At 38.6% G+C, this 26,482-nt stretch overlaps 1 protein-coding gene across 6 annotated transcripts in view; it reads left to right on the top strand.

Moving 5' to 3' along the window:
* The window catches only part of arhgap46b (Rho GTPase activating protein 46b), a 158,749-nt gene that overhangs the window by 83,412 nt on the left and 48,855 nt on the right, over positions 1–26,482 (top strand). The window contains exon 1 of one of the 6 annotated variants that reach the window (XM_068219385.2): positions 24,129–24,161. The exons of 4 other annotated variants lie outside the window; for them this stretch is intronic. The gene's annotated coding sequence lies outside the window, so the exon portion shown is untranslated. Of the gene's footprint in view, positions 1–24,128; positions 24,356–26,482 lie in introns of those variants that run through there. One more of the 6 variants, XM_021474510.3, reaches the window with a different exon arrangement.

Below are 26,482 nucleotides of genomic sequence, written 5' to 3'. Positions count from 1 at the left end.
GAAGGAACCGCCAACTTATCCAGCATATGTTTCATGCAACAGATACCGTTTCAGCTGCAACCCATCTCTGGGAAACATACATACACACCCATACACACTCAATATCGCGGATATTGCTATGCGAATGAGAGAGAGAGAGAGAGAGAGAGAGAGAGAGCTTTGCCTGTGTATGTGTACGGTGCTTGTGTGTGTGTATGTTAGTGCGCGCGCGCGAATGAGAGAGAGAGTGCTTTCCCAGATAGCAAAATACACTTGGGCCAGTTTCGTCTAGATTCTCGCCTGCAGGAGACTTACCACTCGGCCCGGCTCCGGCTGCCAGACTCGGGCCAGATGCTTGTGGACTCACTGCCCGATTACAACCCGAATCAATCGGGCCAGATGCGGCGGCTGTAAGCGAGCCGACACTGCTGCATCCGCGCCGGAATCGGCCTGAGAGTAATGTGTGCTGTGGCCCGGAGCTGGCGCGACTCAGTATTTATATACCTTTATATAAAACCTTTTGGTATTACATTGGTACTTGATACATGGTATTACAAGCCTTTGAGTTGATATAACAGCAAACGCCTGTGTGTCTGCTTGGTGCTTGTGTGTGTGTTTATACAGACAGCTTGGCTGTCTGGACTGTATAGCTGGGTGATTTTCGGTTTTGTTCTCCCCCGCTCTTTAGCGGGATCGGGCGCGGCGGGCAGAAAACAGGGCGGGGCGGGCAGCGGGACAACAAATTCTTAATATCAGCGGGAGCAGTCGGGTTCGGGCTAAAACCTGGCGGGTGCAGGCGGGAGCGGGATTCAAAATTTAGTCCCGCGCAGATCTCTACTGTGAGGCGACAGCACTAGCTACTGCGCCACTACTTCGCCTACTTAACGACAAAATTAAATTAAATTAAATTATTTTACTCTTTACTTACTTGCTTTACAATTTGCTGAATCAGGTCTTTCCCAATATGGGGAGTTAATGACTCCCTGATTCAAATGATCTGTTCAGAGCGAGTCTCATGTTAACGATTCTGTTGATTTGTTTACTGATTCAGATTATCTTTTCAGAGCGAGGCTCTTATAAATCACTCACTGATGCTCCCTGATTCATGACTGCAGCACCTTTGAGCCGCGAAGTGTCCGGCCTGACAGATCCGTTTTCAATTCCGCCCCCGCCTGCACTCCGCTAATCTCGTTGATCACCGGCTACAGCCGTGTTTCATGTTGAACACACCTAATGACTGACTGATTCAAATGATTGGTTCAGAGTGAGTCTCCAGTAAAGAACCACTAATTCAGGTAATGTATTCAGAGCGAGTCTCCAGTTAATGACTCAGAGATTCGGATTATTGGTTATGAGCAAGTCTCCAGTTAATGACTTGCTGATTCAAATGATCTGTTCAAAATAGGCCTTCAGTAAACAATTCACTGATTCAGATGATTTGTTCAGAGTCTCCAGTTAATGACTCACTGAATCCAATGATTTGTTCAGAGCGAGTCTTCAGTTAAGAGTGAAAGTTAAAATAAATAAGGAGGAGGCTCATCTCTCATTCTCGCGCTGTAGAGTCTGTCATGTAAATAGCAAATGCACTATGGCGCAGCGCAACTGGCTCTTAAAGGGAATGAGAGATGAGACTCTGATTGGTTTATTCTCAAAACACATCTATAATTCATTAAGAGAATAAGCTCAACCCTGTTAGACCGTGCGCCGCGGCACAGAGCAGATTTTTCGGTCCTTAAAATAGAAAAAGTGGATTCTGACACTTTTATGCACTTAATGCGCTTGCAGCCTGCCCAAAGACTCACTGATTCAGTTGATCTATTCGGAGTGAGTCTCCAGTTATGACTCACTGATTCAAATTATCTCTTCAGAATGAGTCTCCAGTTGACAATGAACTGACATTAAAAATTTTGTCAAATTTTCATGAATTCTTTTCAAATTGATAAAAAATTGATCAAATTTATCAGAAAAAATCCTCTCAACCTTGAGAGTCACTGGCTGATGCTGCGAAATGTACTGTAAGTTACCAATGCAAAATTTTAGGATTTATTATTATTGTTTATGAAGTAATTCTATGCCCATATCTACGTCTTAATATGGACAACCCAGTCACAGGTTTACATTTTTTGAGGTTGTCTATATTCAACCCAAATTTCAGTCGAAAGAGCCCAGCATTTTTACTATGCACCAAGTTGTTTCCACTTAATGATTTTTTTTAGCTAATTTTCTATATAAGCATTTTTCTCCCTCATTTTTTATTGCTATGTACCATTTTCAATTGCTAAAACTACCAAAAATTGCAAGTTGTTGTTTGGATTTGTCTAAATCCTTGCGATTGGTCTATGAAGTATTAAGTAAGGAGAGATTAGTCTCAGGATGGGGTCCTGTGACTCAACGATTTACTAAAGACACACTGGGAATTTTGTCTTCCTCTTTTCCCTCTGTCGATCTTTTCCTCTCACTCTTTCGTTTTTTCTGCTTTCACTGTGAGGTGTCGGCGGGAAAGAGGATTGAGCTGTGCAGATGTAATCTCCCTCATACGTTCTTGCATAAGGCAGAAATCCCTTCAGATTAGAGCTGAGAACAAAAGACTGGTTTAAAGCCTCATCCCTCTTTACCAGCTTCATCCCAGCACAGACACTGAGACAAGTGGATTAGCAGAAGCAGACCCTTATGACAGTAGATCTGCATTCGAGGAGTTATTCAGCCAAAAATAAACAATTGTGAAAAATCATTTATCCGCCCACATGCTTTTAATGTTTCATTTTCTGTTAAGCCTTCTGAAGTCATATGATGTTTCAAGTCAGGAGCTTCAGAAGTAGAGTACATACACCGTTAACAGTTTCCTGTAGCATCTACAGTAACTTACTGACAGCAACCAACTTACTTATTCAGTAGCCAACTGTAAATCAATTACAGCAGGAATACTGTATTTACATTTACAGCACCAATTATCTTGCTCTATTATTTACATTATTGTATGTCTTTACTGTAAAAGATACAGTAAATTTCACAATGCAACTATAAAATTCAGTAGCATACTGCATACAGTAACTGCCCTACAGTAAAATACAGTTCATGTTACAATTAAATTATGTGTAATTTATTTTTAAAAATCTGTAAAACAGTGTATAGTTATATCTTATTGTTTTAATAATTAATATAATCATTTACGACCAGATCAGAGCAAACTATTTCTCACTATTTAAAGGGCTGAGTCCACCACAGATCTTGTTTTGATGTCCTTTACATGGGATCAAGCATGGGATCATAATTCAGGTATCAACCTAGGGATGTTTATGTTTCAATACCCTGTTTTCCTTCCTGATACCAATTCTTATACCTGAGCTCAGGGTATTAAGAAAAACTATATTATACACAAGAGGTGTCACTCGTATCTTTTTGAATGGGGAAAGGTGTAACGGGCAATATAGCCTGCCTTCTAGTACAGGAGCCAATCATCGATTGCTATAGACTAACAATAATTCGGGGGAGGGGCTCAGAGTAGACATGAGTTTCTACAGATTTTTTGTGATTATGATGTTTAGAAATAATACTAAAGTGACAGTTGTGGTTTAATTTTTGGTGATTTCAAATATGAAAGTCAATCACAAGCTTGTCAAGCAGTTTTGGAGAATTTGATGTTTTTCCCCTTCAAACAGAATGCTCGAGGATACTGCCCAAGAGGTTTCAAAGATGTTAGCCGAGTGAAATGACTTGCCTCAAAGGGACTTTGGTATCGTCCAATACCGAGTACCGAGTGTGTATCTGTAGAAACAGTTGTATATACTACTAGCCCTGTATAAATTGACAGTATTATTTACGGTGTGCTTCAGACTTAGCCATCAACAAAACATGAACATATACATACAGCGAGGAAGAATTTTTTATTATCTGGCATTTTTATTATCAGACATTCAACTGTAATACTATTTACAATATTTTACTGAAACAAGCCACAAATAAAACACTGTAAACAAAAAAAAATTGCGCATCATTAAAAACTGTTGCGAATGACGTCAAGTCTGATGCTTTCATTTCAGAACATACTTCTGCAGAGTCTCAAACCTTAAATCTTGAGCCTTTATTGTCATAAAGCAAGAGTATTTAAGCATGTTAATGAGAGAGAAAGAAAACTAATATAAAACTATTGCGGCAAGCTGTGGCGCAGTAGGTAGTGCTGTCGCCTCACAGCAAGAAGGTCGCTGGTTCGAGCTGGTTCTGTGTGGAGTTTGCATTTACGTGGGTTTCCTCCAGGTGCTCCGGTTTCCACCATAGAATAAGACATGCGGCACAGGTGAATTGGGTTGGCTAAATTGTCTGTTGTGAATGAGTGTGTGTTAATGTTTTCCAGACATTGGTTGCAGCTGGAATTGTATCCGCTGCGTAAAACATAGTGCTGGATAAGTTGGCGGTTCATTCCGCTGTGGTGACCCCGGATTAATAAAGGGACTAAGCCGAAAAGAAAATTAATGAATAAATGAATGAATAAAACTATTGCATAAATCACGCCATGGCCATGTCATTAAGATGATGGGTTTAAAAAGACATAGATTTATAGAAGATGGCCAAATGAGAACTTTTCTGTCATAAACTACAGTAAAACAGCTTGTCAAAAAGAATTTAAAAAAATGAAAATACAGGACTGGAAAAAAGAGTGCTCTTTTATTATCAGCTGGCAGTCAGCGCCCGCTCTTTTTTTCCTGGTCATTGCACCTTTGGCGTGTGCTGTGTAAACGCAGACAATCGGATATGAGTCACTTTTAAAAGATGATGTAAGCCGGACATCAAATAATCGGATACAGTCACAAAATCAGAATTGACCATCAAGATCTGCAGTGTAAATGCAGCCTAAGAAGCTTAAAATTAAAAAAAATAATAATATTAATTTTTTTAATAAAACAGTGTATTACCCTCTTCTTTTTAGCTGATCTAACTGTTGTTGTTTTGTGTTTGCAATCTGAGCTATGAAGAAGAACTGACTCTAGGTTTTTAATGTAAAGCAAAGCTAGTGGGCATGTATTTCATCTAAAAAGATGATATCAGTTCAGTTTCAAAACCAAATCGGTGAGTATTTCCAATACTACTATTGATATCAGATCAAACTCTCTTGTAATTTGCACCCTGGTTTTACCTAAGTCGTTTTCGGGAACTATATTGTCACGGTCTCATAAGGATGAGGGAGCGAGAACTCAAGTGCAACAAAAGATTATTTATCAATAATTAACATAAAACAAAAAGGACAACAAAAACCACCTGAGGAGGAAAAACATAACTAGAAAACTAAAAAGCAAACACACTTGGCTGGAGCAGGTGCACAGTGGAGTATTGACTACATACTGGCACAGGACAGCAGACATGAGGAGACAGGTGAACATAATCAACTATTAATGGGTTAACATGGAGGGCAGGACTAGACAATAGACAGGCAAGCACATGACACAAAGAAACAACACAAGCCATGTGCTAACATAAAACAAGACTAGAACTTGCAGCCAATGAGAGAACTCATTAACCACGTGTTCACATGAAACACTAAAGCACGTGGCGGATGTAAACATGTACCACCTGCTAAACACAACACCAACAGAAGACACGAGTACACGATACATGAAAACACTCACCGTGCTGGGAAATGAAGCACCATGCTGCTGACAAAACGAAGACAAACACCAGGACGAAAGTGCCCAGACTTCACACGCCCGCATCAAGCAGGAGCTTGCACGTCCCAAGAGCGGCCAAAACGAAGCTCATACAAAAAGGACACTCAATGACAGAAAATGAGCGCTTGACATACGAAAACTCAAGCTGAGCACGACATACAAGACAAGACAGGACTAGTATCTTGACCACGAAACCAAGAAATAACAAGACCGGAGTGGCAGAATCCTGACATACATTCATTCACTCATTTTCTTTTCGGCTTAGTGCCTTTATTAATCTGGGGTCGTCACAGTGGAATGAACTGCCAACTTATCCAGCATATGTTTTACGTAGTGGATGCCCTTCCAGCCACATTCCATCACTGGGAAACACACACTCATTCACACACATACACTACAGTTTACCCAATTCAGCTGTACCGGACGCCGGAGCACCTGGAGGAAACCCACACAAACAGAGGGAGAACAGGCAAACTCCACACAGAAACGCTAACTGACTCAGCCAAGGCTTAAACCTTTTTGCTGTGAGGCGGCAGTGTTACCCACTGCGCCACTGTGCTGCCCATAAGGGAACTACCTAACAATGAAAAGTTTTTAATTTGGTAGAAAGGTGCACTGTGCCTGTCTGTTTTCACTGAATGTGTTTTTACTGTGTGGTACGTGATGTTTGAAGATCAGCATGACATCGGGTTTAATCTGTGGAGACCACCTCCTGACAAACCACCTCACGTTAAGTTTTTTATTGTTGTTGTTTTTATGCTTTTGTTTCTATATCTGGATCCATCATCCTGTCTACTGGCACTTTAATTGGACATCTCCTTTCAGATCTTGTGTGTGTTATCTGTTTCTCTCTTGGAGCGACGTTATATCTGAAGCACAGATATTTTAGAGGCGCATGTTTTTTTGTGAAAGGGAACTGGTGAATTATATATGCTCACATTTGCCTACACGTGCCTGAAAATGTTCGCTATAGTAGCAGCTTCACCATTAGTGCTCATTGCTACCTCTCCAGGTTTTATTTACACTGGAGACACATTTGGACACATAGAAGGGACTCACTGGTGGTCTTGACCACCTACTGTCAAAACATCCACAGGGACACCCAAACAACCTCTTAGCAGAATACTAAAACTTTTTTAGTTTTCTTTAATTTTGAAATTATGCAATATTAAAATCGAGTCATAATTACAACAATAATAATATGTTATTATCAATATAATGAATTTATATATCAGGGAGAGGCTTAATTTCTAAGTCCCTTAGAGCACGGCTATCAGGTATTTAAGGCTGGGGTATCAGTTCTTTAGGGAAGGGCTATCAGTGCGTGTCTCTTTTCTACCCTGCCATCACAGCTATATCACTCTGCAGCTCAAGACCGGTAACTCACTGAAGCTAAGCAGGGCTGAGCCTGGTCAGCATCTGGATGGGAGACCAAATGGGAATACTAAGTTGCTGTTGGAAGTGGTGTTATAGTGAGGCCAGAAGGGGGTGCTCAACCTGCAGTCTGTGGGAGTCCTAATTCCCCAATATAGTGAAGGGGAAACTATACTGTCAGTGAGTTGGGACTTAAACCGAGGTTCTGACTCTCTGTGGTCATGGCACTTCTCGTAAAGAGTAGGGATGTAATTCCCTCAATTAACCCTTGCCCATCATGGCCTTCTAATCATTCCCATCCACCAAATGGGCTCTTTCACTGGCTTTCCATCTTTTGCTTGTGTGTGGTGAGCGCACTGGCGCCATTGTCTTGTGGCTGCCGTGACATTATCCAAGTGGATGCTGCACACTGGTGGTGGTGTGAAGGGACAAACCCTCCCGCCTCATGACTGTTAAGCACTTTGGGTCAGTGGCCATGCACAATAAATGAGCTATATAAACACACTTTACATTAGATTACATGAAGCAGTGGTTTGAAAGAATATGATACTATTTCATTTTTAAAATATAGCTTCTTGTTCTCAACCAATCTCAAACTAATTGTTCTTTTTAACCGGATCTTCTAAGTGAACCAGTTGAATCAGTTCACCAAATTATACTGAATCTTTTGAAATGATTCCCACCGAATCATTCCATTAAGTCCATTAAATCCACAAATTAATATTTGTTTTTTAACCTGCCTAATACCCCCTCCGACTTATTTAGTTACTAGAACAGTACACTGAGATCAGATTTGAGAACCGGAACTGATAATACTCTGCATGCATGATTTAGCATGGTGAACCGAACACAAACAGTAAATGACAATCTGCTATGACTAAACCAAACTTGAACAACTGATTAAGCTGCAGCGAGGGCAAACCGAGACCTTAAATGAGAAGATCTGGCATTCATTTTATAACAGAAAACCGTAATGTCATTTAAATAGTAATTGTATCATGCTTCATTTGTGTTGCAAAACTTAACTGTTAGAAAGTTTTCAGATCAAACTGACCTTTTAACTGACTGAAATTATGGTTGCTGGCTATATATTTTTGGTATGTTGATTTCTAACCTGGGAGAATCGCGGATGATGTCATTACGTTGTTGCGTAAAAGAACCAATGATCCTTTTTTTGAACCGGTTCATTATCAGAATTATCCAAAAGTTTGGTTTGTGGAAAAGATTCGAACTTTCAATTACTAGTCATCATCGGGAATCTGAAAACATTCTGCATCATTCTTCCACAACTGAGAACAAATGTGCATATAATCTTTCTCCAGTTTGTTAGCAAACCACATCTTCCAACATACCAATTGGTTCTCAAAGAGCGAAATCCTGCACCGCATAACTTATTTTATTGTCATATTTCAGAAACTCATTCAATTGAATGTACAGTCTTAATTCAGTCTTAATTTATGCCGACTTTATTATCATTACTTGCACTGCCTACCAGTAATAGCATACACACAATTTCACCTGCACATCAGCAGCCTAGCCATTCATTTATTTGTATTTTTTTTTTACTCAAACAGTCTAGAATTCAGGGCAGCAAAGTTGTGACCAAGCCCAGACTGGCACGGACACACACACACACACACACACACACACACACACACACACAAACACACACACAAACACACACAAACACACACACTCAGTGAGGTATTCGTATGCTTCCTGGCCCAGAGGAAGAGCAATCTACCCTTGAACACAGAGACGCTCTGTTTAAGGCCACAACCAGGCTTACCAAATGCACTGCAGACTTTCAGCTGGGTTTGTAGTTACAGGATTACAGGTGAGGACATCAAGGAAGAAATGGAAAAACAAAACAAAAGCAGATGTGATATCTTCTGCTTCTCTAAACTAACACAGGCGGGTTTAGCAACATCAAGTGCACTGGCAGTGTGTGGGCTGTATGTGTGTTTGTGAGTGTGTGATTATAGGGCTGTGAGAGATAAAGGAGAAAGAGTGTACAACCCAGAGGGCCACCCAGCAGGACACACGCACACACATATACACTGCAGAGGTGTCTGGAAAGCATTCTACTGAAGTAGGATTTTTTTCAAGGATCTAAGCTTATATTTTTTAATTCATTTATTTTGTAGGAGTTAAAAAAACAACTTTGAAATAATAATTGGTTAAACAAATAAAGGAGACATATAACAATTATAATTGAATTTCCAATATATTACAAAAACACTTGGCTTAACAAAAATAACACATAAGTCTTTGATTTTTACCAAAAATAAAGCCAATAATTAACCCTCTAAATTCAAAGAAATTATAATAAAAATATCCAGTTATTTTAAAAAATTAAAACCATATTAAAACCACAATGTTTATTTGTTATTCTTTACATTTTAATAAAATCAAGTACAATACAAAACAAATCTAATGTAATACATCTAAGTGAGTGATTCCATCTATTTATTTATTTCTGTACATTCTAACATTAATAATCAAAAACAATGTTATAAACCCAATTTTCCCCTTAAATTGTTCATCATAACCAAAGACAGCCAGCAATGTTTATGTAAATACAGTAATTATGAAATATTCCTGTGACTATCTGACCATTCCAACATAATATTCCACTAAAGCCACATGTTTACTCTGGGACATATGCACTACCTGACAAAAGTATTGTCGCCTATCAACGTTTTTGGAACAACAAATAATAACTTGACTTCTAGTTGATCATTTTGTTTCAGAAGTGGCTTATATGAGAGGCAAAGGACTCTAGATTATGTTTATTTTAACAAAATAAAATATGATCATGCCTTTTTAATTGTTTAATTAGGACAGTAAGGTCTGACTTTGCTTAGACAAAAGTCTTGACTCTTAACAGAAATAATGTACAGTAGAATATAAAGTCATGGTGCAGTGGAAAAAGAATTAATATTGTGTGTGACTCCCATGAGCCTCCATGCATCCATACCTCTCTGCAATGACTCAAATAACTTATTAATAAAGTCATCTAGAATGGCAAAGAAAGCAGAGTTCATCAAGATTCTTTGGATTCATCTTCAATGCCTCCTCCTTCATCTTACCCCAGACATGCTCAATAATGTTCATATCTGGTGACTAGGATGGCCAAAGACATGATATTTTTCCCTCACCAAACATGACTGATTTCTGTAAAAATCTTGGGTAATTCTAGTTCAAATAGGTCTTTTGCAGTATTTGTGATTATTAGGATGTAGTTTAACAGATGATTCAGCGGGGAAAATGGCTTTCTGCCATTTGTCCAAATGATCAACTTGAAGTCAAGTTATTATCTGTTGCTCTTACAACTGGGATGGATGACAAGACTTTTGTCAGGTAGCCTGTTGTATCTTACAGAAAAGCCCAAACACTTTCAACCTGAAACATGAAAAGATGTCATTTCTCTTTTAGTTATAAGCACAAATCTATTTAGTATCTCTTTAGTATTTTATGTTTTTAGTTGTGACTCTATGATGTTGACCAACTTAACAAAAAATGAACCAGAAAGAATTGTTTTAAAGTGGACCTATTATGCCAATATAGCGCCTTTTTAGACTACTCCAGCTGCTGTAGTCCGATTCGCTTTGCATTATGTCATGTGGAGGGAAAATATTTATTGAGAGCGCTTTACTAACAATTTGAAACAGAGAGAGAGAGAGAGAGAGAGAGAGAGAGAGAGAGAGAGAGAGAGAGAGAGAGAGAGAGAGAAAGGAAAAAACATTACCTGAGGGATCGTTGGTAATATTCCTGGAAAATGACCATGTCGCAGTTTAGCTAAATTAATTAACGCCTCCTCCTGAAGTGACTTGTGATGCACCTTAAACATTTGCAATGCATTAAAACATAGTTTTTTTTAGCCGCATTCATTCTCAAAATGTATAGTTTGTCTAAAGGGATGTATACAAACTATGGTATACTATGACCAGGGATACATTGAGCCAACACAGTCGTCCCTCCATTATAAAAAGTTACATTTTGTGTCTGCTGGTTTGTTTATTTGCGGGATTTCCATTGGCGTTTTCCCGCACTTTAAATCTGACCAATCGAAAAGCAGTTTAGGAAATACATTGAAAACATCTGGCCAGTGACTGATGTGAATTTTGTCACATGGCTGCATTTTGGCTCTGTTCAACTGGTTCGGACCAAAGCAATCAGTGTGGTGTGAAAAGTACACAAAACGGCAGAAAGATGCTACAATGTATCATTTGTTGCCCTTGATCCAGACCACATGAACCGAGCCACAGATGTGAAAGCACCTTAAGCTACTTAATACTATCATTATTTCTTTTTTTTAAAGGAGATATGAAACTAACATGTTGCTGTGATCTTAATAGGAGTTTTGTTCAAAAAGATGAAATATTAACAAACATAATAAATAGATATAACTAGAATGCACTTTTAGATGTTTGCTTTAAGTCTGTCGTTCTGAAGTAATATGAGGAAGGTTATTGAGTTCATAGAAGTCCTCTCACTCAGGACCCACGTGTTTAAGTGGCCTGTGTTTATGCCCGTCTGAATACTTGCCATAGTTTCCTCTTCAGTGGCACACAGCCATGATTAATAGAGTACACGTCTTTACCATGGTGCCCATTCCTCTTGAAACAGAAATGAACTCAATATTATTAGCCTTCATGTAAAATGTTAATTGTTTTTTTTTAAACAATTCACAAATCATGTTTAAGAGCAAGGACATTTTTTACAGTATTACCTATAATAAGTTTTTTTTCTTTTTTTGGAAAAGTATATATATATTTGTATAAACCTCTTCAGCTGCTTCAGAACGCAGCAGCAGAAGTAGTCTTTAATGAACCTAAAAGAGCACATGTCACTCCGCTACTCACCCGTTTGCAGTGGCTGCCAGTTGCTGCTCGAATCAAATTCAAAACTCTGATGTTTGCTTACAAAGCAACCTCTGGCTTTGCTCCTTCTTATCTGCTCTCACTTCTGCAGAGGTATGTGCCCTCCAGAAACTTGCGTTCAGTGAATGAACGTCGCCTAGTAGTTCCATCCCTAAGAGGGAAGAAATCACTTTCCCGAACCCTCCCGAACTTAAGCATGTATTCATTCATTTATGTATTTATTTATTTAAATTAGTAATATTTTAAGTAATATTATGTGTTTATTTATTTATTCATAGCATTTATTTATTTATTTTTAGCATTTATTTATTTATTTAAATTATTAATTTAAATTATTGATTTTGATTTATTCATTTTTTTAAAAAATTGTTATGTGTTTGTTTATTTATTTATTTATTTATTTAAATAAATAAGTAATGTATTTTAAGTATTATTTGTTTATTTATTTATTTTAGCATTTATTCATTCAATCATTTATTTATTTAAATTATTAATGTATTTTAAATATCATTATTTGTTTGTTTCTTTCTTAGTTTCTTTGTTTCTTTCTTTTTTCTTTTTTCTTTAAATTATCAACATATTTGAATTATTATTTGATAGTTTGGTTGTTTGTTTGTTTTATAGCATCACTGTTTTTAGCACCTTTAAAGTTTTTCTCGATTGGCTAAAGAACAAACTGTTCTTTAATAACTTGCTTATTTAACCTAACTTGCCTAAAAAACTAATTACCTAGTTTAAATAAGCAAAATAATAGTATTCTGCATAATAGTTTGTAAAATATGTACTCTCTTTAAGGCAAAGACTAACAAAATTGGTAATTATTTAGTTATTAAAATTGTTATGTTTATAAATGTGTTAAAAAAAACTTATCTTAGGAAACATTCAACTTTATAACCCTAGAAAAATATTTCTTTTTTGGTGTCATGAGCACAAGGATGCAGATCTAATTGACGATGGGTTGTGCCAGACTTTGAACACATTTACGCTCTAATCTGTTTGTCCTGTGTCACATCACTCATGGCCTCATTCAGAAAGTAGGCCATTATCAGGAAAGCACTGCTGTGTCACTCTCACACTGACGCACTTACCGCCATGTATTTGCTGTCCCTGAATTTATATTATTATTGTTGTGTTGCATGAGCCTAGTTTATACTGACAGCAACTTTACTTCTGGAGGTCATCGAGTTGTGTTAGATTGTTATCATTTCGATAAATCAAATAGATGCTGTGTCTCTCTGGTTAAACAAACAGAGCAATGTTTTGATAGCAGGACAGTGTTTAGTTTGGAAGAATCAGTCCCCCAGCCTAAGTCTTAGCATGTTAATGGAATATGAGACGGTATTTTAACATTTAACAAATAAATTAAACTACACACTTCACTCTGACATGTTTGATGGCATGTTTGATACTGTACATTTGGCTCCTCAATAAGTAAACACTAACACTATATATAGTGAGTAGAGTATACTCGCTGACTTGGTGTATTTTAGGTTTTAATTGAAGTTATTAAAAACGCCACTGATGTGGACAGAGAAATATATAGATGCAGTAACAGCAGGGTAGTAGCTAACAGTCAATCAAACTATGACCTCTACCTGATTTGCCGGTTTGTGAAGCAAATAAGAGACTATTGGCTATTACAGAACCTTAAAGGACACCTATTTTACCCCTTTTTCAAGATTTAAGACAAGTCTTTTGTGTCTCCTGAATGTGTCTGTAAAGTTTCAGCTCAAAACAGCCATCAGATTATTTCTTATACCTTTCAGAATAGAGACTTTTCTGCTCTGAGCATCTTGTAGCTTTTTTCGTGGCCTGTGCCTTTATTGCTAGTTCTGCCCACCAGGCCCGCGCCGAGACCGTCCGAAGGGCATGTGCAGGATAAATTTTTTGAAGAGCGGGGGGGTGGAGGGTTGTTGCGCGCGTACTGAAGAGCAGTGTTGTCGTGCGCGTTCTGATCAGCTTTGTTGTCGCGCGCGTATTCAGACCGGTGTTGTCGCGCGCCTACTGAAGAGCGGGACCGAGGGTGTGCCGCGTCGCGGGGGCACTTTTGATCATTTTGGAAGGGCACTTTCTATCCAAGACTAAAAAGGGAATGTGCACTGCACAGGTTGAGCCCTATGTGTGCACGTGCCTGCTGCCTGCCCACCATGCCTATCAGAGTGTGTCTTAATCTCCACTTCGGCTGCGTCAGATAAACAGCACAGTGACAGGCATGAAGGCAGCAGCTCTCACGTAATGTTTGTGCGAAATACTACTGTAAGAAATTTCCCAATGGCCTCTTTTCACAAAACTGTTATGACACGTGTAATAGTCGTCATAATCTTAAATATTTAGATTTTTTTTAAAAACGTATAAACATTTATGTACTTATCTATGAATTATATCATCTTTGTGTCAAATTACAAAAAAAAAAAAAAAAACGAACTGCCGCAAATGCAAGGTGTTTGTAATGCAGCGTCTATGAGGCTGAGAGTGAATTTGATGTTATTCTCACCTCTGGCTACCGTTATAAAGTCTCGATAATACCATCAAGTTTTTCTTTTATTATTACAAATAGGGTTGTAAAAAAAATTGTTGTATTTTCCCATTCACTGCGCTGAAAGTTTACCCAACAATGACACCTTCCACTGACGAGAAGGAATTGTGAAAAGGGTCTATGATTATTTGATGTGGAGTTAATTCAAGCCTTTCTGCAATGATGAGTCACACACATTGTTGTTACAAAGTTCATGCACACACACAGACACACACACACAGCGTGCGCATTTAACTTTGCACTGTTTTTGCATGGCAAATGAAACAGGATACACTTTAACATCCACTGCTGTATGGATATCTGTTATGCAGCTGTGGTGATGAATCATGTTGCGATTTTACAGTCTTTACTTTATTACAAACATGCACTGTTTCAAAAACATTTTAAACTTGTAAAACTCGTTCTTGATCCCATTTTATGGGGATTGATGATCACAGAGAGCTCAACAGATCTTTTAAAGCCAGTTGCTTTGCGCACGTCCTGTCTTGTTAAGATGATTATACGCATTACTAAGGAGAATGACTACTACATTACTATTGCTACGTTAATACACAGCTCTCAATCAATTTGTTAGGCAGGGAAACCGCACTCCTACGTCACATTGTGTTGGGCCTCAAAATTAAAGGAATTTAGAGCCTATTTTAACTTCAGGAAATAAAAAAAAAAGACTTATTGTGTTTATATCACCCCAATATGATTGTGGACACACTATACCTACACACAGTTCTGTCCAAACAGCTTACAAAAGATGATTTTCATCATAGGTGCCCTTTAATACAGCAGAGGAAAAAAAGTATTCAACATGGCATGTTTTTTTTCCCCTCTCTCTCTGGGATATATATATACTAAAGGAGCTGTTGACATGAAATTGAACCAGATTTTGGTAAAAACCCAAACAATACAAGCATAAAAAAATAAAAAATTTTAAATCAGAATTTTCTTTTTTGTAATACCAATGTTATGACAAACAGAGAAAGCACTGAGCTACTGAAACATATTTAATGCTTTATATAAAGGGCTTTTTTGGTGATGGCGGTTTAAAGATGCCTCTCATGTGGAGAATAAAGTCACATGCATTGCTCAGGTGTGAGTCTTTCACAGACTTCAAAAGAGTGTAAAAATCTTGATGGTTCTGTGGGTCTCGTCTATCAAATCTGATCTCCATTTTGGATTTACTATTGGATTCAAGTCAGGTGAGCCATTTCACAGCTTGATTTTCTTTCTCTGAAAGCATTTGAGTTTCCTTGGCTGTGTTTTGGATCATTGTCTTGCTGAAATGATCACTCTGGTTTCATCTTTCTCCTGCTGTTAAATGAAGACTGAAGACTGAAGGAGCTGATATTAATTACACTTGATGAAGGATTGGTTAATTTAACTGATTAGGACAGAGGGTTGCTGAAGAACTACTGAGAGACTTCAGCTGCAGTCTGGGCTTTCACTGCCTTTCTACACCTCCCTTTCTTCATGTGTTCAAAACTTTTTCCCTGCATTTCATTTTATTATGCATAACTTAATTTATGAACTAATTAGTTTTGTTTTCTTTGCATATGTGAATTTCTTTGGTTGTTACCAATATCAGGTGAAAATTTCAAGTCAACAGCACCTTTAGAAATAGGTTTTCTGAGAAGAAAGTAAGTAAAATACTTATTTCCCCCACTATATGTGCAATATAATAACTGTAATTGCGAAAAGAACAAATTACTAGACACTAGGAGTACAATAAAGGCATTTATATTTGACAACCACCTCTGTCAGTAAAGTTTCTGTGTCAGTTCGTGCTATGCTAAAAATTGCAGCTATTAAGCACACTGTTTTCTGTAAACAAAGAACCGAAAGCCTTACAATAGCCAGCTTGTTTTTGTTTCTGAAATGTTTCATCAATCTCACAGTCGAGAAAAAGTCTTCTCCTCGTTTCGCTCTGTCACTGTTCCTAACACGCTAATTAAAACACCCTGACTGCTAACCCAATTTGACTCTCCATGACTAAATTGAGTTAGCTCACGTTTCAAATGGATCTCAACTTTGTTTTTCCCTTCCTTCAAATTTGCCGGCTCCAACCATATTTTTCCTTTCATATGTTGTTGAGGCAGCAACACAGATGACAGAGAGCTCTGTATGTGAAACTAAACACCGCCTCCGCTAAACTGATTCTCCCACAGACACGTGTTGATCCGCGACTGTTATGGCGCACGTTTGTCAAATGTAGTGAACGCTCTGGGACGGATAAGGGTGTGTGAGTGCTGCCATATGGGATCTGAAGTATTTTGAGCTCATGTTCTCCACATCAGGTCAATAAGGTCTACCTTGAGGTCAGGGGTCAAAAGCTTTGACCTTATGAAGCGAGCTGAAGAAAAGAGAGTGATATCGCCTCGTGTTCGGCCACACACACGCTCTGTCATTCTCATGTTTAAAGGCTGCCCTGATTCAGTGTTTTGGTCCTCACAAAAACGTGCGTTTACACACTTCCAAAAACAAGCACATGCATAGTTTTATGACTTTGTGTTCACAACATACCCATAACAGTGAATGCTGAAGTCTCTTCAGATTCCATGCTTGACTTTCCCATGACAAATCCCTTTAGGACAACCCACCCCCATACTCTCTCTCTCTCTCTCTCTCTCTCTCTCTCTCTGTATTGGTGTCTCGCTCATTCTTGTTCGCCTTCCCAAATAGATCTGCGGTAAGAGTTTGTGTGCAGCTTGTTTGGGAACTGTGTGTTTGGGTGGGTGTGTGTGATGCTGTGTGCTCCGTTAGCTCTGAAATGCAGTAACACAATGACACCTACACTGATTTCACCACAACACAGCTGCATCTGTCTGTCTTTCTGCTCTTTTATCTGTGCTTCTTGAATATAGCTAGTTATACAATAGTTTGATACAGTCTAACGGGAAAACTGTAGGTAAGTTTACATAACGGTGATGCATTTAAAAGTTGTTCTTTGCATTTTTGAAAAGTCTAAAGTGTTTCATCGATGATTCAAAATGATCGCTATTAACAAAAATGATTAATTATGCTGTATTTTGCATGCCAGGCCTGTAGATGGCATTTCATTTTGTAAATAAATACTTTGCACCAGAGCACATATGGTGCTGGAGTCCACCATTCTTGTTTTGGTTGTCAAATATAGAGTGGAGGAACTATGACATCAATTTGTATCCAAGAACATTGCATTCTAGCAATTCTATCAGAAAGACCAGGGAGATAATTATGATACTAAATAACATTTATTGATGAGTATTATTTGACAAGAGTATCATGAAACAGGATTTCTTTGGCAGAGGCCCCTTCCATAGCTTGGTTTGGAAGCTTTTGGATCCAGCTACATCTGCTGAGAACGAAGGCAGTGCACAGACAAGCAAAGTCAGTATACATTTTGGTTTGCTGGAACATTCAATCACTTAATGGTGTAAATTGTGAATTCTAGTATTTTTGAGTTGATTCTAGTATTAGTTTGCGTATTCTTCCTCCACCTATCTTACTCAGACAGTCAGACAACATGAACTTGGATGGACTCTGTTGTTGTATATCCATGGGTGAAAGTAATAATTGTATGTGTGAACCAGTGGTTTCAATGCACTTGTGAGGGGGAGATGTTGAAACCCAATAAAATACACTGAATTTTTTTATAAGAGAAAACAGGGTTACAGCAAGAGAGAAGGAAGGAGGGAGAGATGTAGTTTGAAGAACAAAGGCACATGTGACTGTCTTGCCCCTCACACCCACCCTCTGACTGATCTGTGTGTGCTTGTTCATTCGCTCAGAGCTCCACTGAGAGGTTAAACTCTAATATCACTCACTCTCGGTTGACTCGACACATATTAAAACTGTTCTTTAATAAAACCAATGAAACCAAGCATTTCATCATAAAAACAATGCTCTCTATAAAGACTGAAATTCTACTAAAAAAACTTTGGTTGTTCATTTTTAGGAGGGTATGAAACACAACATAGTTTTGTTTTTAACCATGAGTTGTCCAGTGGCTTCATTTGATCTGTTATGAATGACCAACGCTTCGAAGCATAGTAAAATCTCAAATGTATTTGTGCAGTAGTGCTTTAACATGAAGCATTCAAGAATTAGTTGGTTAAAGCTCTCCAGTTAGCCCTTGATGGTAAAAACTGTAAATACATCATGAACACAAACATCTTTCTTATTGACATTCAAACAATTGACATTAGAAACCCTGTATTCTGACTACATTTTGGATAAATTGCATACAAACATACATAAAACTTTCTTCAGTAGATTTAGACATGTAGACTTGATAACGTCAATCCACTGAAGTTCAAACAATGCATCAAAATATGGAAGAAATGTGATTTTAAGTGACATAGAAGAGAGCATGGTTTAGAGCTATAACCGGGCCATAAAAATTAGGCTCGATGGGGCCCGAACCCTACAGAATTCGGCCCGAGCCCGACAGGTACATTTTGATTCACAGCTTTTTAAAAGCCTGAACCTGTTTACCGTACATACCGTACATACCGTTTAACATAATTTGTTCGTATTCTAAATCATGACGGGTATTTGGCAATAACGAAATTAAGATTAAGGATGTGAAAGATTTGTTTCGCCACTTCCAACATTGAATCCACTGTAAACGGCTTTAGCGCAGTCCTGGGCTCAGAATGACTATTCATTTACCATCTGCGCAAGCCAAGCCCGGCCTGACTAGACCCTGTCTAAAATGATAGAAATCAAACGTGAACCCACCTGAACCCGTCGGGTCCCACCGGATCCCGTCGGGTTCGGGCAAAGATCTTCAGCTCTAGCATGGTTATTGGTCTGAGTTTTTCAGAAACTGTGTTTTTCAAACACAACAATCTCTATGGTTTATATTGATTTTAAAAAAAATCTGTAGAGCAGTAGTTTTGTAAGAACAGAAAACTGAGGTTGAAATTCACTCAGGCTCTCAATTTCCTCTGTTATATTTGGATTGTAGGGTCACCATTTGGTGTAAATCAGTGGTTTCCAACCTTTTTATCACCACAGACCAGTGAACACTTGACAATTTTCCCGGGGGGCGGGGGTGTTAGGTTGCTAGGCGACCATTAATCTTTTTTTTCAGATGATGAAAAACTGTCACTCTAATACCAGTTTTATTTATGGACAAAATTACAAAGCACTACATTGTTTGTCTAAGATAGTCAATCTACCGAATTGTGTATATTCCTTACAAGACGAACCGTCTTCTTGTCACGTGACTCGCGGTGCGCTTCTCGTGGCATTCATTCTGAGTGCGTCTGGTAGGTGCGAGCATGTGACGCCACTTGCATGTGCACCTCCATTAGAAATAACGAATATGAGCAAACTCCTAAAAAGCCGCTGCCATTTGTGATCTCCAGCAGTTCATCTTCTTAGACAGACTAGGTTAACCAACTAAGGTTGCAAGTTTCATCATTACAAACGTAGTTTGTTGATTTGGCATTTTCCAAATCCATCTTTACAACCAACATTAGCAACCTGCGTTGCAAACTACATCCTTAAGGCTCGTACACACCATTAATCGTCAGCATTTTACGAGATGTTTTTTCGGATTCAAACCCAAGCGATTTTGACTGGCGTCAAGCAGAAGAGTATGCAAAATCCCTCCTTGAGGTTAGATGGCGCTACACAACTTTAAGCTTTAAAGAGGAAGTTCACACGCTTGTTGTTAAAGTTATTGGTGACTCAAACAAGCATGGATGGTTCAAGTAACAGCTCCAGCTTTAGCGATGAAGAAATGATGATTGTTCACCAGAGCAATAAGCAGCTCCACGTTCATATCGCCTGTGGGCATTTTCTTCAATGTGCACTCGCATTGACAGTTTTGCACTTGAGTGCTGTTCACTGTAACTTCAGCAGCTCAGTGCACGGAAACAAAAGTGGCAATCTGATTGGAAGAGAAGGTTTTGACGTGGCGTGCCAAAACAAAAAAAACGAGCATGAGGTTTTTTTTTTAAATGCCGCTTTTGCGCCTGGCGTTTTGCACGTTGGTGTGCACAATCACATTGGCGCCCTTTATTTAGTCACGAGTCGTTAAACCCGAGCAAAAAGCGTCCTGGTGTGCACAGGCCTTCAGAGCTGTAGTTAAAATCATAGTTCCTGGTAGTGTTCTATTCCCTGTTATCCACCCTATGCTCTATTCGTTTTGAATGTTCCAACATTTAAACTTGAAATAACACTACATTGTTATTTTCCCAAATGATGCATCATACTATGATAGTTCAGCCACGAGTTATGTCGTTGTTTGGAAAACGCACTCCAGGTTGATGTAATACCATGGATTTTGGATGCTAAAATGGGCATTATTAAAATACAATAGTCTCCTAAGTATTTTTGCTGAACATGTACACTCCATGAATGTGAGCCCATCTTGTAATGACTACTTTCAGCAGGATTAATCACTGTGTCACAAATCTTGAACCATTAAAACTGGTTCCATGAACCTGACAGGGAGTTCCATAAACTCAAATAGCCTCACAGTACCCAGATCTTAATCCAATAAAGCACCTCTGGCATGTGCTAGACAGGGAATCATGGATATGTAGCTAATAAATGTATTGCAAATGTGTAAAGCTGTCAGTATGTAAATATGGACCAAAATGTTGGCAGTTTGAACATCAAAAGGGCTCCACCCTGCTGCTAGCATGAAGCCTCTGATCAAGTGGCCAAGGAAAGTAGTGAAGAGTCTCATATATTTAAAGTAGGTACTGCACCAGCTTAGCAATTGAGATTAAGGAAAGTAGATGTTTAGTTATATTAGTCATCCTTGCAATTACAGGTGAGCTTGATTCTGAGTGGTCAGGTTTATTCCAGACAGTCAAAGATGGAAATAGCAGTTCCTTTATTTGTTTTCTCTATCTCTGTAGTGCACCGGTGCACGTATAATCATGTAGCCAGCGTTTCTCTATCCTAGTCCTCACAATCATGTCTCTTAAATCAGTTTGTTAGAAGAGTGCTTTAAGGAAAATCTCAGATAGACATGTTCCCTTCATAGTGTTCACTGCTCTCTTTCATTGGATTTGCATAGAAGTCACATCTTGCACATGTTATCCTTTGAATTCAACACACTTTCGAACTTGAATCATGGCAGAATATCCTGTGATGTCCACTTTGCAGGACACTTACAGTTGGCTGGAACAAATATATAACGCGGTAAGATAAACATACAAAATATGCATAGCGGGAGGTCATGAGGACCATGATTGAGGACTCCTGATGTAGTTCATCATTGTAGTTTTGGTTCTTAAGGACTGACCTATGACTGAGCATATCATATGTATTTGTAAGATCTCCCTGTTTGCACTGATTCCTGTAGCTTGTATTTTTCTCTCTGTTACTCTCAGTGTGAACGCTGCACTGGTATTTCCTGTTTATGCTGTAGAAGAAACGCCCTTTGAACTTATCCAGCATGCACTCCCTCAGGACACCCCCGTTCTGCTCTCAGACCCCCTGTCCAGTCTCTCTCAGCATCTCTTTGTGTTCAGTGCAAATAACACAAAAAGCGTGGCCTGCACTCGCCAAGAGGTTTGGGGTCTTTTGTGGAGGGACTTGTGTGTTTGTGAATGAGTGTGTGTGGGAACCTCAACACCTGGGCATCACAGGCGCTTTTCCCCCCATCTGAAGATAAATGAGCTAGTGTATTCAGTAGTGATTAGTCACAACTGCATGACGAAAACTAGGAGAGCCCTGAGAACAAATACACCTGATCGAAGCATCCCATTAGTACAGGGAAATTAATTTGAATAACTCTGAGGTTACAATGTACACTTTTAACCCAGATTTTCACATGACGAGGGGTTTTGTGAAATCAACAAGTTTCCAAACTCAGAAGCAAATGAGTGGCAATTAAGCAGAAGACACTTTTAGAGAATCGCCAACATGTTGCTAATGCCCATAAAATACTTAGTGTTCTTGGAGTTAAAAAACACATTAGTGATGACCTAAAGCCAATGAAAGAGAAAGATACAGGTGTTTTGGCAGAAGCTGTAGACCAATATCAAGGAACATGAATTTGTTTCTGAGAAAGGCTCCTTCATGGTTCATTTAAACCCAAAAAATGTAGGAAAGTTTGTTGAGACTTTGGCTGGAGCATCCATGTCTTTTTGATGGTCCATCTGAGCTGTACTACAACTGGATACCATATCCAGTCTCAAGCAAGAACTTGTGTGTAATCTTACATTATTTCCTTACCAGTACTCTGGTGTGTTTGGTTGTAAAACATAGTTTGTGGACCAGACAGTTCATTATAGTATGGAAAGCTCCTGTTGACAATTGGAAATCGTGGCCAGATTTGATCGGAATCGAATGTTACCTCCTGATCAGGACTCAAATATAGATGTATATTTTATATATATATATATATATATATATATATATATATATATATATATATATATATATATATATATATATATATATATTTCTATTTTTTTTTTTTACCACATCCTTAGTTATCCAGTGAATGTCACAGAGATATCCTTTGTTGCAGAGATGCTATTGGTAAAATGCTGGCAAAGTTGAACACAGAAGCAGCTTGAAGCAAAAAGCGCGAGTATGCCTGTGGTCTGGAGGTATTATAAAGTTGCAGGCAACAACATTTCCATAGCAACTTGTGAGATATGTAAACTTGGGATTGCCTGCCGGGTATTTTAAGTTGAGGTGCTATTTGTTTTTAAAGTACACTATTGCACTAAAGTCTACAAGTAAAGAATTTATTACTTGATTGTTCAAGCTCACAGAAGCACTCTGTTTATTAACAGAGAAGTTAAATGTTAAAATTAGGTGAAATAAATCAAAATAAGGAACATCCTGGATCTGTTTCTTTAATCTTCTTTATTCTTTTTATGTATTATAGAAGTATCGGATCAGGTTTTGGTATCGGTAGATACTCAAAATCAAATGACTCAGACTCAAAGGCAAAAAAAAACCTGATCGGGATATCCTTATTGACAATCGCTAAAGCGAACACAACCGCAACTGAATGCTACCCCAAATAGTCATCCAGTGTGAAAACAACTTTGAAAATCATGCAGCTGAACTCGAGAAAATATGAAGTCCTTTAGTTTCAAGAACAAAATAATACATTTTTAGGCTTTACAATCCCACATTATCCTAATATGTATTCCAGCAATCTTTCTCAACTGAGACAGAGAAGAATGATGTGTTCTGTATTTGGTGTCGAGATTATTTACAGAACTTTGACATGGTATTTATTCGACACGGCAAACAGATTGCTGACATTTGGCCGTGAGAGCATAGACACAATTGGTGGGAAAAGCCACAGCAGGCAAAGAAACAGAAAGAGAAGTTTGCACTTCCTAAAAAGATACCGATCAACAGAGAGACAGCCACTTCAATGAAACAAAGACTATGTTTTTATAAACGAGGACACGAACTTGAGGAATGGAGAGCAGTGAAGTGCTTCTTTAGTTAATACAGACCTCACGGGGAGTTGAACTGTATTGTTTAACACACAGAGAGTCTGATCTGATCAAGTCGAGTGGCCGAAGAATGGTCCAGGGGAGTGGCATTCCAAGCTTATGTGTGCAAGTGTGTGTGTGTTACGATGGCAAGACTTGCATTCCTGCTACTGTAACCCAGAGGAGGGCCAAAAGTAGCCGCCTTTTTCCTCCCTCCCTCTCTCTCTCCTTGTCCTTCTCACCCTCCCTTTCTCCTTTCCTCCCTCGCTCTCTTGCTCTGCCTCTCTGTACCAGTCTGTAATTAAAAGATCGCAGGGTGACGGTAAGAATTTGAGCTGAAGTTGATAACCTGCAGGATTACGGAAAGAGCTTGATTAGCTAAGAATAGACATTTCGAGCGACAGTCACTTGTTTCTTTTCCTCGATTTGACTCTTCTGCGTTTCTAGCTGAGGTTGATTCTCGCTCTACAATTCCAGATTTGCAGATCTCAGTGCCTTCTTTGGGTATGCCAGGGGGTGAGTATCTCTGCCAACCGCATGCTTCGACACATGCTATGCATCACTGTCTTAGGTGTGTTTAGTTGGTCATGTGCAACAGGTGTATCTTGACTGACACAGTCTCATGTGTCGAGAATATAATTGACCATAGGTGATGTTGTCGACAAGTCAGGGCATCTAAGTAGTGCTTAAATAAAAAGGATAGTAGTTCTTTAAGTGATCCGTTAGTAATTGAGCTGTCTATACATGTGTCAGATTGGTCACTAAGATGTGATTGAAATTATGCACTCCTATGTTGACGGCATTTCATTTTGTCCGGGTTTGCTGTGGGAAAGAAACTGGTCTGGCTTTGTTCAGATTAGTGTGTACACAGTCTATCACAATAATCTGGATTAGCGGTCTAAGGTCTGAAGGTGGTTTACACTGTAGATCAGCCTATGCCCAAAGATCAGCTAAAGTTGTTGACGTTCTTGTGTGCTTCATGGGGGATGTTAATAATAGTTGCATAATGTGGTGATTGTGTGTGTGCATACAGGCACATGTTGTTTGCAGAAGTCCACAGTGGGGTTCAATGGGGTGCTGCAAAATGTTGAGGGTTTCATTGCATTTTATGTACATTTAACATTCATTTATGCATGTGTGATGGTACATGAGGGGTTTATGTGTTTAACAATTGTATACATGGAACTAATTGTTTGCATGTTTACATCACGCATAATGCATTATAATTTGCATAACAGTTTTTCAGCTAGTGCAGGTAAGAGATAAGGGAAGGTAATTGCTGTAGAGGTTTTAATAATATTGTTTCATTATTTTATGAATGTTACATACTAACTTACCTATTTACTCATAAGGCCGTTAATATCGAAGTAGATATTTAGCCGTACCATGTTAATGTTTTGTAACATCTAGATTTTATGAGGTGCGATGTTAGCCCACTGCTCAACCCACAACCTGGAGGACCAGGATATACACACATACACTACGGACAATTAAGCTTACCCAATTCACCTATAGCGCATGTCTTTGGTCTTGTGGGGGAAACCGGAGCACCAGGAGAAAACCCACACAAACACAGGGAGAATATGCAAACTCCATGCAGAAATGCCAACTGCGAACCAGCGACCTTCTTGCTGTGAGGTGACTGTGCTAACCACTGTCCCACCGTGTCGTCCTCTATGATGCTGTAACATTTTGAAAGCGTCACCATAGCAGTCCATTGTGGATTCCTGTTTTCCCACTTTGCTAGAACACACTGTCTGTTCAACCTTTCCTGTTGTGTTTCTCAAACACACTCCACTGCAGTGGCCTGGATAGTGAGTGTGTGTTTTCGTGTATGCCTGTGCATTGTTTGTGCTTTGATCGAAAAAGTTGCAAGCAGCTCTTTTGTACGAAAACAATTTCCTTAAACTAATAAATATTAATACTGCTCTTTTTTTTACTGAAGGCAAAATGCATTATGTAATCGTCTTTGTTTTTAATTGCATGTTTGAGCTAATCTGAGAAAGAAAATAAGAAAAGCACTACCAGCTTTGGCATGCAAGAGTGCATTCCTCTCTGTTAGATATGGATAGATTTACAGTGAGGCTCATGTTTAGCTCTCAAATACCCACAGGATATTGCTGATATTTTGCTCCACTGCTGGAATGTTAGTAATATGATAACGTTATAAATTAAATGAATCATAAAATTGTCTTTTTTTTATGCATGTTGAAATGTGGTTTGGTTGTATGGTTCAATTTAAATGACACGACTTTAACAAATGTCTCTATGTGACTTTTTTTTCTAAGAGGAGTGTCCAAGCCTAATTCTTGTAGACCACTACCTTACAAAGCCCCCACTCTCAATAAACAAACCTAAATCAGCTAATAAAGGTTTTTAGACTGACTTGATAGAATCTTTTATGCAAGTGTGCTAGTTAAAGTTAAACTCTGCAGGACGTTGGCTTTCCAGGACTGAATACTCAGCATGCCAGTGTTTGCAGGGTTTAGCTTAATTAAATACATCTCAACAAGCTAATTAATGTCTTTAGGATTGCTAGAAAGCAACAAGTAGGTGATTTTGATTGCAGGACATTGGATCTTGAAGACTAGAGTTGAGATAGAAATGATATGTAGAGAATTGAAGTTGAAAACTTCAACTCAA

Source organism: Danio rerio, chromosome 23 (assembly GCF_049306965.1).
Source record: "Danio rerio strain Tuebingen ecotype United States chromosome 23, GRCz12tu, whole genome shotgun sequence".
In the NCBI taxonomy this organism is placed as follows: domain Eukaryota; kingdom Metazoa; phylum Chordata; class Actinopteri; order Cypriniformes; family Danionidae; genus Danio; species Danio rerio.
Note: the sequence above shows the minus strand (reverse complement) of the source record. Positions and strands in the feature narration are given on the sequence as shown.